Source organism: Amblyomma maculatum, chromosome 2 (genome assembly GCF_055883805.1).
Source record: "Amblyomma maculatum isolate TAMU_Amacu chromosome 2, ASM5588380v1, whole genome shotgun sequence".
Classification (NCBI taxonomy): Eukaryota; Metazoa; Arthropoda; class Arachnida; order Ixodida; family Ixodidae; genus Amblyomma; species Amblyomma maculatum.
In genome coordinates this window covers 36,922,161-36,937,483 of record NC_139345.1, presented here as the reverse complement: position 1 = coordinate 36,937,483, position 15,323 = coordinate 36,922,161, and positions in this window count along the sequence as shown.

The window sequence follows — 15,323 nt, the reverse complement described above, 5'->3', positions numbered from 1 at the left end:
CCTTGACCTTGTATTTTTTTCCCGTTCAGTTCGAGTTCTGTGATCCTTCTGAACCCTTCATATGCCATAGTTTTGTTGGCTGTACTGGCGATGACGATGTTTTCGGGGGCCTGGACTTGGACTCGTATGTTGTCAAAGAAGTCACGCTGGGGGAGATCGCTAGCTTTTCCAATGGCGTGTGTGATTTCAAACTCCAAAATGTTTTTGCGCGTGCTTTTGACCGAAGCCGTGAGCAAAACGTGGCGACACTGTCCCGTTAAGAGCACGCTCACTCCGACGGCGAAAAGGCAAGTCATTCCTCCCCCTTTAACGGCGGATAAGATCCTTGGTCCGTGGCCTGTATTGCGTGGCCTCGGCAGTCGACCGCTTTACTGCGCTCGAGTTATCTTCAGCCACCGAAAAAATATATACTGACGCGTTGTCTCGGCTCCAGCGCCAAATGCTTCGAGGCACTGGCGTCAGTACAGACGTACGCTTTCGATCGTTCGGGTTAAGCGAACTGACGGCAGTATATTGGTCTAGCTTGGCCTTTAGCGCGATTAGTAAACAAAAATCTACATGCCTTGATTTCGGGAGGTCTTGGCTGAATGTCTCTTGTCTCAGCGTAGAGCGCTAAGTGGGCACGATTCAGCCGGCATTGAACTGGCCACAGTGTCCCTGCAAAATGCGAAAAAAAAAAAGAAGAAAAATGCGACACTCAGGAAAACTTAACTATATTACTGTGAAAGATCTCGCGCCGTCATACAGCGTAGTCTTCAATTTGTTCTCAATATCCTCAAAGTGATGCTAAAATTCAGCCATGAACAATTGTTACGTAAAAAACAATTCCGTGAAAGGGGCTAAAATGTATTAGTCGGGAAGTGCGATAATCTCTTATAAGCTGAGTAGCGTTAAACTCAGTTGTGCACGTGAGGATCTGAGAGTCTCGGTGGTGTTACAGGACATGAGTGGTTATTTGTCGCAAAAGCTCCATTGCTGAAGTTTTTGGCTTGATTCTGTGAGCCTTTTGTACTCAGCAGTATCTGGAAATTGATTTGCTCTTTTCGATCTCGTGTCATGGACGATGGAACGTCTGTTATAGATGGACTCTGTCCAATTCGTAATCGTTATTGCTGGTCACGACCTTCAGTTAAGTTTACGACCCTGACTGCAACTGATCTCTTTCCTACCCAAGCGGTTTAGGTTCACGCCCTTCTCGCATCTGTATCTGATGTCGACCAACATGAAGCCGTCCTTGGTCAATCTGTGGTTGTAGCGTATCGCGTACACACTGGTTATGGTCCTGCTCTCCGCCTCTACCGTGTGTTTCACTCTGACTGCATAGGTATGCAAGACGAGGTAACGAAAATGCTTGCAAGAACATCACTGAACCTTCCCACAGTCGCTGAGCCTCGCCAGTCATCCTCGTAAAGAAAAAAAGAAGTATGGCTCCTGGTGATTCTGCGTTGACTATCGACACCCAACAATAAAAACAAAAAACCGACGTCTTCTCACAGCTGCGAATCGACGATGCATTTGATGTCTCTATTGCGCTAAATTTTTCTCCTCCCTTGAACTTTTCTCCGGCCGTCGGCAAAATGCCACGGATGAAGAAGAGCGGGAGAAAACATCTGTTACACGTGATAGGACTTATCAATTTAATGCTTTTTCTTTTGACTTAGGCAACGCCAAAGATGTCTTCTAAAGCTGCTTAATGCCTCTTTGCAGGGACATACGTGGAATGCATGCCTGTGCTGTCTCGACGACGGCATTGTCTTTTCGCCCAGTATTTTTTCTCACCTGGATCACCTCTCTCGGATCATCTCGCTCGTCTTCCCTGCAAGCCAATGGATCAACTTTTCTATGTGCTGTTTTGCGCATCGCCAGATCACCATATTTGGCCGTGCAGTCGATGGATGACGTGACCTTCCCAGTTCTCCCACTTCAGCAACGACGTTTGGAGAATCCTGGGGGCGTGCTCGTATATCCGCCGCTTCGTCGCTGGCTTCGCCGATCTCGCCCGCACCTTTCCATTCTTCTAAGGCCGCGCTATTATTGAAGCTCGCCACTACACCAGTCTTGGGCAGTTTCGTTGTCCACACTGACGCCAGTCAGTAGGCATCGGCGCTGTACTGTCTCAGCGCCATTACTTACGCGAATCCTGCCTTCCCGGAGAATTCCCCTCCCGGCCAGCTCAACGAGATATAACACACGTCTAGCACATCAATTAAGCCCTACCATTATCCGTATCCTTGCACGCCCTGTTCTTACAACACCGAGCGATGATGTTGCGACCGGGTGGCCGTGCTACGGATCACGTGAATGACGGCGACGTGAACGATGTGTCTCGGTTGAGCGCTGCTTGTACCAGGTAGGCTTTTGTCGGTTATCCAAGTTTTCTGCAACTTAACAATATTTATTTCGCGCCAATCGAAATCTTCTCGCCTAAATAAGGGGAATCGTAGGTTTAGCTCTAAAATACACTGCAGAAGAATTTATAGCGCAATATTTCAATATATGAATGTTAGTAGGCGTGCACCCTGACGACTCTAGCTTTACGAACGCCACGACTGCATGCTGGGCCACCTAGGCGGCGTGGAAAGCACAAAGCGTGACATTAATATAGATGAGTATATTTTACAAAACATAAAGCTGACAGCACAAATATTATGTCATCTCCATATAACAAAGATTACTTTAACTCTCGAGACTGGTTATGTCTATCCCAGATTCCAGCAAGCGCTTTCTCCCGACAGCAGCGCTTCGGGAGAAAATGTGACATCATCACATTGTGACATCATCAGCATATGGCAGCATGCATTTTCAAAACGTTTTTGGACACGATAAGAAAGTATGATTAAGCAATAAAAGAAAGGGTGACAGGTGAAACTGAAAAAAAAAAAAAATAAGTCCTCCGAAGTCTCTTCCAGCAAAAATAAGACTTTAGTTCGCACTCAGTCATATTCAAAGATGTCCAAATCGAGCGTCGTAGGCTCATCAATCACTTCTGCGGTTCCGAAAAATCGTGTACCATTACTGCGACAACCACCGCCTCTCCCCGGGCCCTGCCAAGGGGCCGAATAAGGCAAAGTAGCGAACTCTGCGCGCCTGCAGACAGGAACTCTTCTCTGTCCTGCAGTACTCAAACACTTTGACCCCTATGTCGATGGCGTTGCCCGCGCTGTGGAAATGTCTGCGGTATCTATCACATGCACTCAGAATCTTCAACTTCCGCCTTCCCCTACTCGTATATCCGAGACGCGTGGGAGACCGCCTTCCTCAACATCTGTGCACTGGGGGCGCAAAGGGTTCTAGTTAAGCGGGTGCGAGACGGGGCCTCGTCGTGCGTTGTCCAGGACTAAAGATACTGACCAAGTAGTGGGGTCGTCAGACTGCGAAACTTTCTTTTGAGCATTAAAGGTTTTCATCACCACCACCGAGGAGCTTTATCGCAAGGCGGCTACACCACCGGCTCCGCGGGCAGACTTCATGCGTCGATTTAAAATATAAACCAACAGCGAGTTCAGCCCTCGCTATTGTCATCATAGGAAAACATGTTTATATCCGTCTACTTTAGTAGACCAGCTACCCCTGATTTATCCCAGATGCGGTAAAATGAGTTGGAACAAAGCATCTGCAGGCTTCAATCAGGACGACGCATTTATCAGCGAGTCTAGCAAGCAAGCTGTCAATATCGGGTTGTCAGTCCGCTACTCCACTTTAGGGCAACGGCAGAAGTGTCGAGAAACGCCAATTTGTTAAGTTACACCCACACATTTTTTTTTTGTACGAGGGTATATCAAACAAATTCGAGGACACTTTGGCGACTAAAGTGATGAAAGGCGAAAGCCTGAGTGCGGCATTCTGCTACGCGATTGTTGCGCATGTAGCGATGAATACTGCTACGAGTAAAGCGAGCGACTACTCTATTACATTCTGCTAGGGCATGTATTCAGTGAATTCTGCTTGGCAGCGACGATCGCGCTCCTTGTATCTTCGCAGTTGTTCTGCGTTTACTATTGTGTGGTTGATTTTACCGGGTGCGCTGTATTAATTAGTAATAATTAATTTGTCACTAATTAGTTATATGAGGTTTTATGGCGTAACAGCGACTATGGCTATATTGCGCCAAACGAAAGGTTAGATAACTTGTTATGTGAAGTGGTAAGAGTTACGGTTCTCATATTTGATTTAAAATATTGGCTTTCTTAAGAAATGTACAAACTAGTGAAAAATCGACGAATGCTTGTTCGCCTAAAAGTAATGCAGGATGAAATGGAATGTGTTCATTATAAAATACAGTAAAATATAATTTCCTAAGATTCTCAAGTTGCAGGTATGATATTAAAATGTGATTGACTGTGAGCTCATCTCCGCACAATTCACACACTGATGTGTTTTTATTTGTCAAGAGAAAATTATGGGGGAGTGATCTGTGTGTGTCCTATGCGCAGACAACATAAAATAACCTCGATAAAACGTTCTTGATGTCGGCACGATATCTATTCCCCTAAAAAGGGCTTTACAGAATGTAGCTTGTTCTTTTCTTCGTTTTCTTAATCAGCCTTGCCACCTAGCTCTTAGTTTCCTGTGCACCAATTTTATACAATCCCTGTGGGGTACGTTCTCGCGTTTTATTTCTCTGGATCTTGCTTTTGCAGGAATTAATAAGTAATTGGAAGTAAGTGTTAATTAGTAATTAGTGTGTAAGTAGTAATCAGTAATTACTTCATTTACTAGTAATTATTTGTCATTTGTCATTGATTGGCATATGGTCATACAAGGCACGCATTCGCGCCTTATACGTGGTGGAGCTCTGTGATTGGTCGAGACTTCCATGACGTCATCGCGTCTCGACCAATCAGCTCCGCCGCAAAAGCGTGATACTTTTGCTGACGACAACGATGAGACAATAAAGGCTTTCGCCTTAATAACAGGCTGTCTAACAAAAAAATGCAGTTCATGCATACGGGTATCTCAAGCTAACTGAAATAAATCGCGTGAGTCTTCGGGGCGAGCAAGGTAATCTAAAATCGTCTGCTTCGTGCAGTCGGAATGAATAAGCCTGATCCGCAAGCCGCTCACTCTGACCCGCTGGCGCTTAGGCGAGGCGCACAGGCGGACGCGAAACACCACTGTCGATCCTGTAGCTAAGTTGAGAAAATTAAATAACCGGTAACAGCGGGGCGCTATTTTTTAATCTGCTATTGACGCACTGTTTCGAAATCGTTATCACGTGTTCTAATAAGTTAGAGCAATGGGAGCTAGAGAAAGTCCTAAAGTGGAGCACATTTTAATTAGGGAGTAAATGCTTATTTGTATCCGTATGAGTGCGGCCACACGACTGCAGTGGAAAGCTTCCCTTCTCAGCCGTACGACAGCACTCAGGATGAACTAATGAGCTATTGCCATTTTAATGTCCTAATAAGATGTAAACTATTGTATATATGTCGCTCTTTCCTTTAGCTATGTGATCCACAATAAAATTGCAAATTAAAGACAAGCACGTTTAAGAGCATACTTAAAAGCATTTCCTCTTGGTCGCTGTCGATGGTTCGGGGCCCCGCACAGCGGAAGACGAATCTCTCAGGGGGTAAAATTTCGTTCACCAGCAGCGTGTAGTTGAGGTCGCCAGGCGCGCTGAGTGGCCCATCGGCAGCAGCGGCCGCCTCGTCGATGCCGTCAAAGAGCACCCCAACGTCGGCGTGCAGAGCACCGGCGTCCGCCTTCTTGAGGAGTTCCGCAGCGTTGGCAAAGCCCTCCAGGTCTGTATGCGCGTACGAAGAAGGCGTACGCACACACAGCGTCTAAGACATGGCGGGCAACCATTATTTGCTTCGGCTACAAAACAAGCAGCTTTTGGATCTGGGTTTTCTTCCGTTCTTCGACCTTCCTGAAGGACGTTTTCTCATTCGGACTACTTCTACCGGACAATTTTGCTCGTTACAACAAAGGACACCAACCACCATTTCGTTGAACCTCTCCTTCACTAGACTGACTCGATACTTTTCGCAGCCAGTTTCGAAACGTGCCCGAGGCTTTCATAATCAAAAATTCCAACACCGTGAAAAAAAAAAAAAAAAAAAAAACGAGGCGAGAGTGTTACATCATACATACAGTCTCCGCAAGCCAAACTGTTTTGTAGCCGTTTCAATGTATAGTTCACTATACTAGTTCAGTTCATCCGGGCTCGACAATGTCTGTCTAATGTACCTGCGGGGACAATCTGCTACTCGGCTCTGGGCAATAAAGCCCACAACGGGCAGTCCCATACAGTCAGACTCAAATATGTGACGTGATCGAAGCTCTGTGAGTTCCTTCACAGTTGATGCACTGTACGAAAGATGCCCAAAAAACATCGCTTAGACAAGCACCGCTTTAACTAAGTTTGGATGAGTAAACCGTTCGTTCACGGTTAGTTTATGAATGACACTGAAATATTAATGAACACTGACACTGAAAGAATGAAAGATTAATGTTAAGGGTCGTTTGAAAACGTACTTTTTTACTTGTTGAATGTGGTTTCCGCGGTACAGCATTGTGTACACTATACCTCCAACTTGTCATTTTGGAGACTTCTTAAAGTCCGCTTACACCCCTGAATGGATCGAAGGCAGGTATTTGAACAAGCGAACACATCTTTAAAATTGCCACCCATTTCAACGTTCAGGTGCACGTGCCGATGTACAGGAGAGGAATGAAACAAGGACTTTCAGTATCTCACGCGCTGCACTGGCTCTGCCTGAGCAGCATCCTGACCAACTGTGCTAAACTCAATGACTGTCAAATTCTGTCAAAGCGGGTCTGAATTCCTTAGAATTCCCGTCCAGTGCGACAAAGTTTTGGGACATCATGGTTAAAGAGCAGCTGCATCAATTTTCGAGAATTTAGCGATATTCAAGGATTCAAATCTACATAGGCTGTAGGTAATGCATGCAAAGTGCTTTTGCGCTAGCATTCTAACTGATGGCGTAATCGACGATTACACCTCGAGCTTCTCACAGCAATAAAGTTCTGCGAAGAAGTTCAGTGATGACGTCACGGACGGTACTATTGCTGATGTTCGTTGCCTTCGCCCACGTTCTGCTGCCCATTTTCTGACGGTGCTAATCAACATTTCTAGGGCTTTCTTTTCGGCAGCCTTCTTTTCATTTATTCAAGCCAAGTATGTCCATGCAGAAAACGTACCGGTACCGTCAATGACGTTATCACGCGTCGCAGTGCAGTGTGGTGAAGCTTGATAGACATGGCGATTTTAATTGCTAATTGCGCCATTGTTTCAAATGCTAGCGCCAAGTTATTTCGTATGCTTTAAGTACAGGTCATAATAATTCAACCGTTCGAAACTCATCGAAATGTAAAACCGATGCACCTTCTCTTTAAACACATTTCAAACAGCGCGTGTAATGCGCGAGTTTACTCGAAGAAAGGAAAGGATTCAAGTCGCTTTCACCTCTGGACGCTGCCAGCTGCGGAAAGGCCCTTAGCAGCAACTCCCGGGCGTAATGGTTGGCCGCCGGAGCAAAGGCAACTCGGTGACCCCGTAACGGTGCGTCGCAGGGGTCTCTGCGCACACCGGCCGCGCTGGCGTCCAGTTGCTCGCGGCCGTTGTCCGTGTAGACAGCTGATGAGCACCAGAACAGAGCCATGAGGAACACTGGGGCGCTCAGCTCCAGCAAGCTGACGAGCAGCTTCCGGCGAACGCGGTACACCACCAGGTCCTTCCAGGCCACCAGGCTTACTTGGACAGCCTGCGCAAGCATCGAGTTGAGGAGTTTAGCAGAAGTGGCTTTTAGTAATGAGCAGAATTTTAGTTCCTTTAATTGGTCTAATTCGGTATTGATTTCAGGCGGAAAAAGACGCTAGAAATGGAAGAACGTAAAATAGGACAAGTTCCGTCCTTGCTTGGTCTCTTCTCCATGCATTTCTGCGCTAGTCAAGGATGCCGGAAACAAACATTAAGAGGTGGCAGTTAGCGGATTTTAGGTACGCCATGGCGTCTCAATGTTTAAGACACTCGGATTCGCAGTACCCGGGTTCGAACCCGACCGCGGAAGCCGCGTTTCAATGAAGGCGAAAAGCAAATGCGTCCGTGTGCTGTGCAATGTCAATGTTGTTGTGAGTGTATGAAATGCATGCACGGCCCTGTCTCATGCAGACAGAGGAGAAAAGAAATAGGAAGGAAGGAAGGAAGGAAGGAAGGAAGGAAGGAAGGAAGGAAGGAAGGAAGGAAGGAAGGAAGGAAGGAAGGAAGGAAGGAAGGAAGGAAGGAAGGAAGGAAGGAAGGAAGGAAGGAAGGAAGGAAGGAAGGAAGGAAGGAAGGAAGGAAGGAAGGAAGGAAGGAAGGAAGGAAGGAAGGAAGGAAGGAAGGAAGGAAGGAAGGAAGGAAGGAAGGAAGGAAGGAAGGAAGGAAGGAAGGAAGGAAGGAAGGAAGGAAGGAAGGAAGGAAGGAAGGAAGGAAGGAAGGAAGGAAGGAAGGAAGGAAGGAAGGAAGGAATGCGCCTCGTTACAGCTCTCGTACGCCACCGAAGTGATTGCGAGTACAATGACGGCATATGTGCTACAGATACCGAAACACCGGTGGCAAAGGAGCTCTTGCCGAAAAGGGCGAAGGCCCCTAGGTTCCCAGAGGGCCGGGAGAAGCCACCCCGCCTTCCTTCCCGCGGTGTCAGTGCACGAGATCCCATGAAAACTGCGCAGCCCTCCGCTAAGACCCTTCTTTTTCTCTTCTTTCAATGCCACCTTCCTCCCTCCCCTACAGTGCGGTCCAGGTGTACGCCGAGAGGTGTGACAGATACCGCGCCTTTTCTTTCCTTACATTTCTTTTTTTTTTTTTTTTTGTTTTAGAGTTATGACTCGCCTTTTATAAGTACAATGAAAAACTCATTCGCAGGACATTGCCTTGCTAAGCAACTCGGGGGATGAACTGCAAATAATGATTGATGACCTAGACAGGAAAAGTAGAAAGGTAGGCTTGAAAAAATTAATATGCAGAAGACTAAGGTAATGTTCAACAGCCTCGGGAAGGAACAGCAGTTTACATTAGGTAGCGAACAACTGGAAGTAGTAGGCCGAATATGTCTACTTAGGACAGGTAGTAACCGCAGATCCGGACCACGAAAAGGAAATAACAAGAAGAAATACGATTGGGATGGAGCGCATTTGGCAAGCAATCGCAGATTATGACTAGCAGCTTACCGGTATCGCTTAAGAGGAAAGTATACAACAGTTGCATCTTGCCTGTACTCACCTATGGGGCTGAAACGTGGAGGCTAACCAAGAGAGTTCTACTTAAGTTGAGGACAACCCAGAGGGTTATGGAACGAAAAATGGTAGGGGTAACATTAAGAGATAGAAAGCGTGCAGAGTGGGTCAGAGAAATAACTCAAGTTACCGACATTCTCCCCTTCATGGATCACTGCCTTGTCGTGGCGGAGGGGCTTGCGAAACTCGATGAAGTCGTGAGCTCTGCTGTGTAGGGCACCCAAGATAGACAGGTCACGGCAGAGAGTTCTGACAAAATGTGATTCACTGGAGAAGGTAATGGCAACCCACTCCAGTATTTCCTGCCAAGAAAACCCTATGGCCAGTCACAATACCATTATCGATATGGCGCCGGAAGATGAGCCCCCCAGGTTGGAAGGCGTCCCACATGTTACTGGGGATGAACAAAGGGCGATTCCTAGTAGCTCCAGGACGAATGAAGCGGCTGGGCTAAAGCAAAAGGACGCTCAGTTGTGGATGTGTCGGGAAGCGACCGGAAAGTCCGATGTTGCAAGGAAATATATCACATAGCAACATGGAATGTAAGATCTATGACGCAAGGTAAACTGGATATCGTCAAGCGAGAAATGGACAGATTGAACATTGATATCTTGGGTATCAGCGAGCTCAAGTGGACCGGAATGGGAGAATTTAACTCCGGCGACCATTATGTCTTTTATTGTGGGCACGAATCCAAGAGAAGGAATGGGGTCGCTCTTCATAGTAAACAGAAGAATGGGCAAAGCAGTGCTAGGGTACAACCCCAAAAACGACCGAATGATTTCACTTCGGATCCAAGGTCACCCTTTCAACATAACAGTTATCCAGGTCTATGCACCGACCACTGCTGCTGAAGAAGCTGACGTTGAGAGATTTTATGCGGACCTACAATGCCTTTTAGGACCGCACCCCATCATCAGACGTCGTTTTTCTCATAGGAGACTGGAATGCTAAGGTCGGGAGTGAAGAAATATCCGGAATTACAGGCAAGTTCGGTCTTGGTGAGCCAAATGAAGCTGGGCAGAGGCTAGTAGAGTTCTGTCAAGAAAACAACCTGACCATAGCGAATACTCATTTTCAACAGCACAAGAGGCGCCTGTACACATGGATTTCACCGGACGGTCTGTACAGGAATCAGATCGATTATATTATTTGCCGGCAGAGATGGAGAAGCGCTATACAAGCAGTAAAAACAAGGCCTGGGGCCGATTGTGGCACCGATCATCAGCTTCTTGTTGCCAAAATTAAGCTTCGATTGAGGAAAACGCAGAAAACTAGAAGGCCTTTCAGGTATGATCTGGATCAGATTCCATTAGAATATGCTGTGGAAGTGAGGAATCGATTTCAAGAATTAGATCTAGAAGACAAAGAGCCCGAAGAGATGTGGACTGATGTTCGTGATATAATACAAGAAGTTGCTACTAAGGTAGTTCCAAAGCAAAAGAAATGCAAAAAAGCAAACTGGTTATCTGAAGAGGCTTTGCAAATAGCTGAGGAAAGGAGGATGGCAAAAGGTATGGGGGAAAGAGAAAGATACAAGGTTCTCAATGCGGATTTTCAGAAAATAGCAAGGAGAGATAAGAATGCCTTCCTGAACATACAGTGTCAAGCAGTTGAGGACAACAGCCAATTAAGAAACACAAGAGCTCTGTATAAGACAATCAAAGATATCAAAGGAAGCTTCTGTGCTAAGCTGGGCGTGATAAAGGACAAACGAGGCAAGGACCTCACTGAAGCCTCAGAGATAAAGAAGAGGTGGCAGGAATACACAGAAGAACTGTACAAGAAGGACCCGGATGTGCAATCCCAACATAGGACGGTTGTGATTACTGATCTCGAGCCGGGCATCCTGAAGAGTGAAGTTGAATGGGCCTTAGCCAGCCTTGCTAAGAACAAAGCAAGCGGAATTGATGGTATTCCAGCTGAGTTGCTTCAAAACCTCAACCACGACGCTGTTAACACACTGCATACATTATGTCAAAAGATTTGGACAACCCTGCAGTGGCCACAGGATTGGAGGAGGTCAGTTTACATCCCCATTCCAAAGAAAGGCAGTGCCAAAGATTGTTCCAACTACCGCACGATCGCGCTTATTTCGCATGCTAGCAAGGTGATGTTAAAAATCCTGCAAGGTAGGCTGCAGCAGTATGTGGATCGGGAGCTTCCGGACGTGCAAGCTGGGTTTCGCAAGGGCAGAGGAACTAGAGACCAAATTGCCAACCTTCGCTGGATCATGGAAAAAGCAAGAGAGTTCCAGAAACCCATTTACTTCTGCTTTATTTATTATGCGAAAGCGTTTGACTGCGTAGATCACAGCAGATTGTGGCAAGCTCTCCGAGAGATGGGAGTTCCAATTCACCTCATCTGTCTCCTCAGGAACCTGTATGAAGGGCAAGAGGCCACAGTCAGAACTGGGCATGGTCTTACTGATTGGTTTCCGATTGAGAAAGGGGTGAGGCAAGGCTGCATACTGTCGCCCTGCCTATTTAACCTATATGCAGAGTGCATCATGAGGAAGGCCGGTCTGGACGAGTCTTCAGCTGGAGTGAAGATTGCTGGAAAACGTATCAACAACCTTAGATATGCGGATGATACCACTTTAATGGCAGAAAGTGAAGTGGAACTCAAGAGACTTCTGATGCGCGTACAAGAAGAGAGTGAGAAGTTTGGGCTTAAACTGAACATTAAAAAGACGAAGATCATGGCGTCTTGCCCTATCAAGTCCTGGAGCATCAATGGACAAGAAGTGGAAGCTGTGACAGATTTTCTGTTCTTGGGCGCCAAGATTACCTCGGAAGGAGACTGCAGCCATGAAATTAGGAGACGCCTGCTTCTGGGAAAGAGAGCAATGGTTAGCCTTGACCGCCTAGTAAAGAGCAGAGACATTAGTCTGCCAACCAAGATCCGTATAACCCGTGCTATGGTCTTTCCAGTTGTGATGTATGGATGCGAGAGTTGGACTGTGAAAAAGGCTGACCGCCGAAGAATTGACGCGTTTGAATTGTGGTGCTGGCGAAGACTCTTAAGAGTTCCTTGGACTGCCAGAAGATCAAATCAGTCGATATTGTCGACCATAAACCCTGACTGCTCATTGGAGGGTCAAATTCTAAAGTTAAAGCTCAGCTACTTTGGTCATCTGATGAGAAGAGAGGAGTCGCTGGAGAAAGATTTGATGTTGGGAAAGGTTGAGGGTCGCCGGAGAAGGGGTAGGCAACGAACGCGATGGTTAGATGGCATTCTCGAGGCATTGCAGATGAAGCTATGTGATGTTAAGAAGATAGTGAGAGACCGGAAAGCGTGGCGTGACATGGTCCATAGGGTCACGAAGAGTCGGACACGACTGAACGCCTGAACTGAACTGAACCGACATTCTAGTAGAAATTAAGAAGAAGAAATGGACATGGGCAGGACATGTAGTGCGAAGAGAGGATAACCGATGGTCGCTGAGGGTAACAAACTGGATTCCAAGGGAAGGAAAGCGTAGCAGGGTGCGGCAGAAAGTTAGGTGGGCGGATGAGATTAAGAAGTTCGCAGGGGTCAATGGATGCAGCTAGCACAGAACAGGGTTAAGTGGAGAAATATGGGAGAGGCCTTCGCCCTGCAGTGGGTATAATCAGACTGATGATGATGATGATGATGATGATGATGAACCCCGCCGGGGTGGCGCAGTGGTTACGGCGCTCGACTACTGTTCCCAAGGACGCGGGATCGAATCCCGGCCTCGGCGGCAGCTTTTCGATGGAGGCGAAAAGCAATGCGCCCGTGTGCTGTGCGTTGTCAGTGCACGTTAAAGAACCCCAGGTGGTCGAAATTTCCGGAGTCCTCCACTACGGCGTCTCTCATAGCCTGAGTTGCTTTGGGACGTTAAGCCCCACAAACCAAACCGATGATGATGATGATGATGATGATGAAAAACTCATTGGACCTTATCACTCGCAACCCGTCGTAAATTTTCTCGCCTGTGTTTATCTCAGAATTTTTTTTTTTAATCCAGTCCTACATGACGACCTCCTCATTCCCCCTTTGCACATCTCTCTTCACATTGACCACGTCCAAAAAGTTGGCATCCGCCGAGGTGGTGCAGCGGTTCAGGTGTCCACAGAGCAAGTGTGACAGATACTGCGCCTTTCCCTTCCTGTGAGCCAATTATTATTATTATTATTATTATTATTATTATTATTATTATTATTATTATTATTATTATTATTATTATTATTATTATTATTATTATTATTATTATTATTATTATTTCTACCGAATGAGAACTTCCCTTCATCATTTGTTCCCCGTACTTCACAGAACTGGAACTGCTTTCCCGGATCGGTGACTTCCACTGTTGATAATTAGTATTTTCGCAGTGTCTTAGCTAAGATTATAGAATTTAGGAAAGTGGCATAATTTGTAAAAAACAATTTTAGCTACAATACATTACAATAGGAACCATTTATGCCTGTATTTTTCTTCTAACCACTCCCCTCTATAATGCCTATAAACGTGAGACGCTCATATTGGAAACATACTGCTTCCCGCGTAGCCTTGGGACGAGATGTGATTTGTTTTCATTATCGCTGTACCAAAATAAGGTTGCGCGAATATTCGAAATTTGCCAGTAGCGCATCACTGAACGGATCAAATAGTGCATGTTCAAAATTATTCAGAAAGAAATTGAATACAACATCAAGTTTCCGAATTGCTTTGGAATAACTGGCACGAAGCTGGAATATAGAACGCAGTAGATTTTTTTTTTTTTTCAACGACTATTCGAAAAACAAGTCCCACACCGAGACCTCACCAAACAGATTAGCAGAAGGTGATCTAATATACTGATTTGAAGTTGTGTGAGCTTAGTGGTGATCAGTTTTGAGTTTTAAACTATATTTTTTTATAGGGTCGCCATCGTTTTGCATGAACATTCGCAGGAATATTGGAACAAATAGTGAATAACCCTTCAAAATACGCTTCTTATTTAATTCAGGTTTATAACTATAATATTCGATTTGGTAGCAACGATAGATGATTCGTATTTGATTGGGTTTCTAAGAATTATAGTATTCATCATCGTCAGCCTGACTACACCCAGTACAGGGCAAATGGTTGGTTGGTTGGTTGGTTTGTGGGGTTTAACGTCCCAAAGCAACTCAGGCTATGAGAGACGCCGTAGTGGAGGACTCCGGAAATTTCGACCACCTGGGGTTCTTTAACGTGCACTGACATCGCACAGCACACGGGATGTCTCTCCCACATGCCTCCAAATAACCCGGTCATGTGCCAGCCGATCCACTTGACCCCCGTAAACTTCCTAATATCATCCGCTCATCTATCTTTCTGCCTGCTACGCTTGTTTTCCTTTGAAGTCAAGTCTGCTAACCTTAGTGGCCGTCGGTCACCTTAACTTCGCGTTAAATTAAATGTCCTGCCCATGCCGATCTTCTCTTTTGGTTTCGACTAGGATGTCAGCAACTTGCGTTGGTTCTCTGGTCCCCTCTTCACGCTTCTCCATAACTCAGCAGAGCCTCTGCAAATCTTACACCTGAATTCGTAGTATACAGTCACTGTGGGATTTAGGAGTCAGAAGGGGAAACCATATAGGAGGAAAAGACGGAAAAAATACTTTGTTCACGTGTCGCTTCCTAGTGAGCAAAATAAAATTCTATCCAATTTTTTTGCACAAGTTAGCCCATCGAACAGGGTTAGATTTATGGGTCACTCTCGAGGAGGGGCGTCTTATCAGAACCATGTATTTCTTAGAAAAAAAATGGTTCCATGTTCCGTCCCATAAGTCAACCCCTGCCATCGAGCAACAAAGTTACTAGATCGGGCAAGGAGTCGCCGGAGCTTCTGTCTAACACTCTGGAGAGGTTGCACGACTTTGGAGTTCGCACTTACAAACGAATGCGGCATCCTGGTGGTCCTTGTTCCAAAAGCTTCTTTTTTTCTCTTTGTCACCGCGAGTCACGAGGGCGGCAAACCATTAGACCGAGACCACGTCACATTCGCAAAATATATATCTTGGAACTTTGAAGCGCAGTCCTGAACTTGTTCAAATATGTAGCAAAATAATAAAAATAAATATAGGCCTG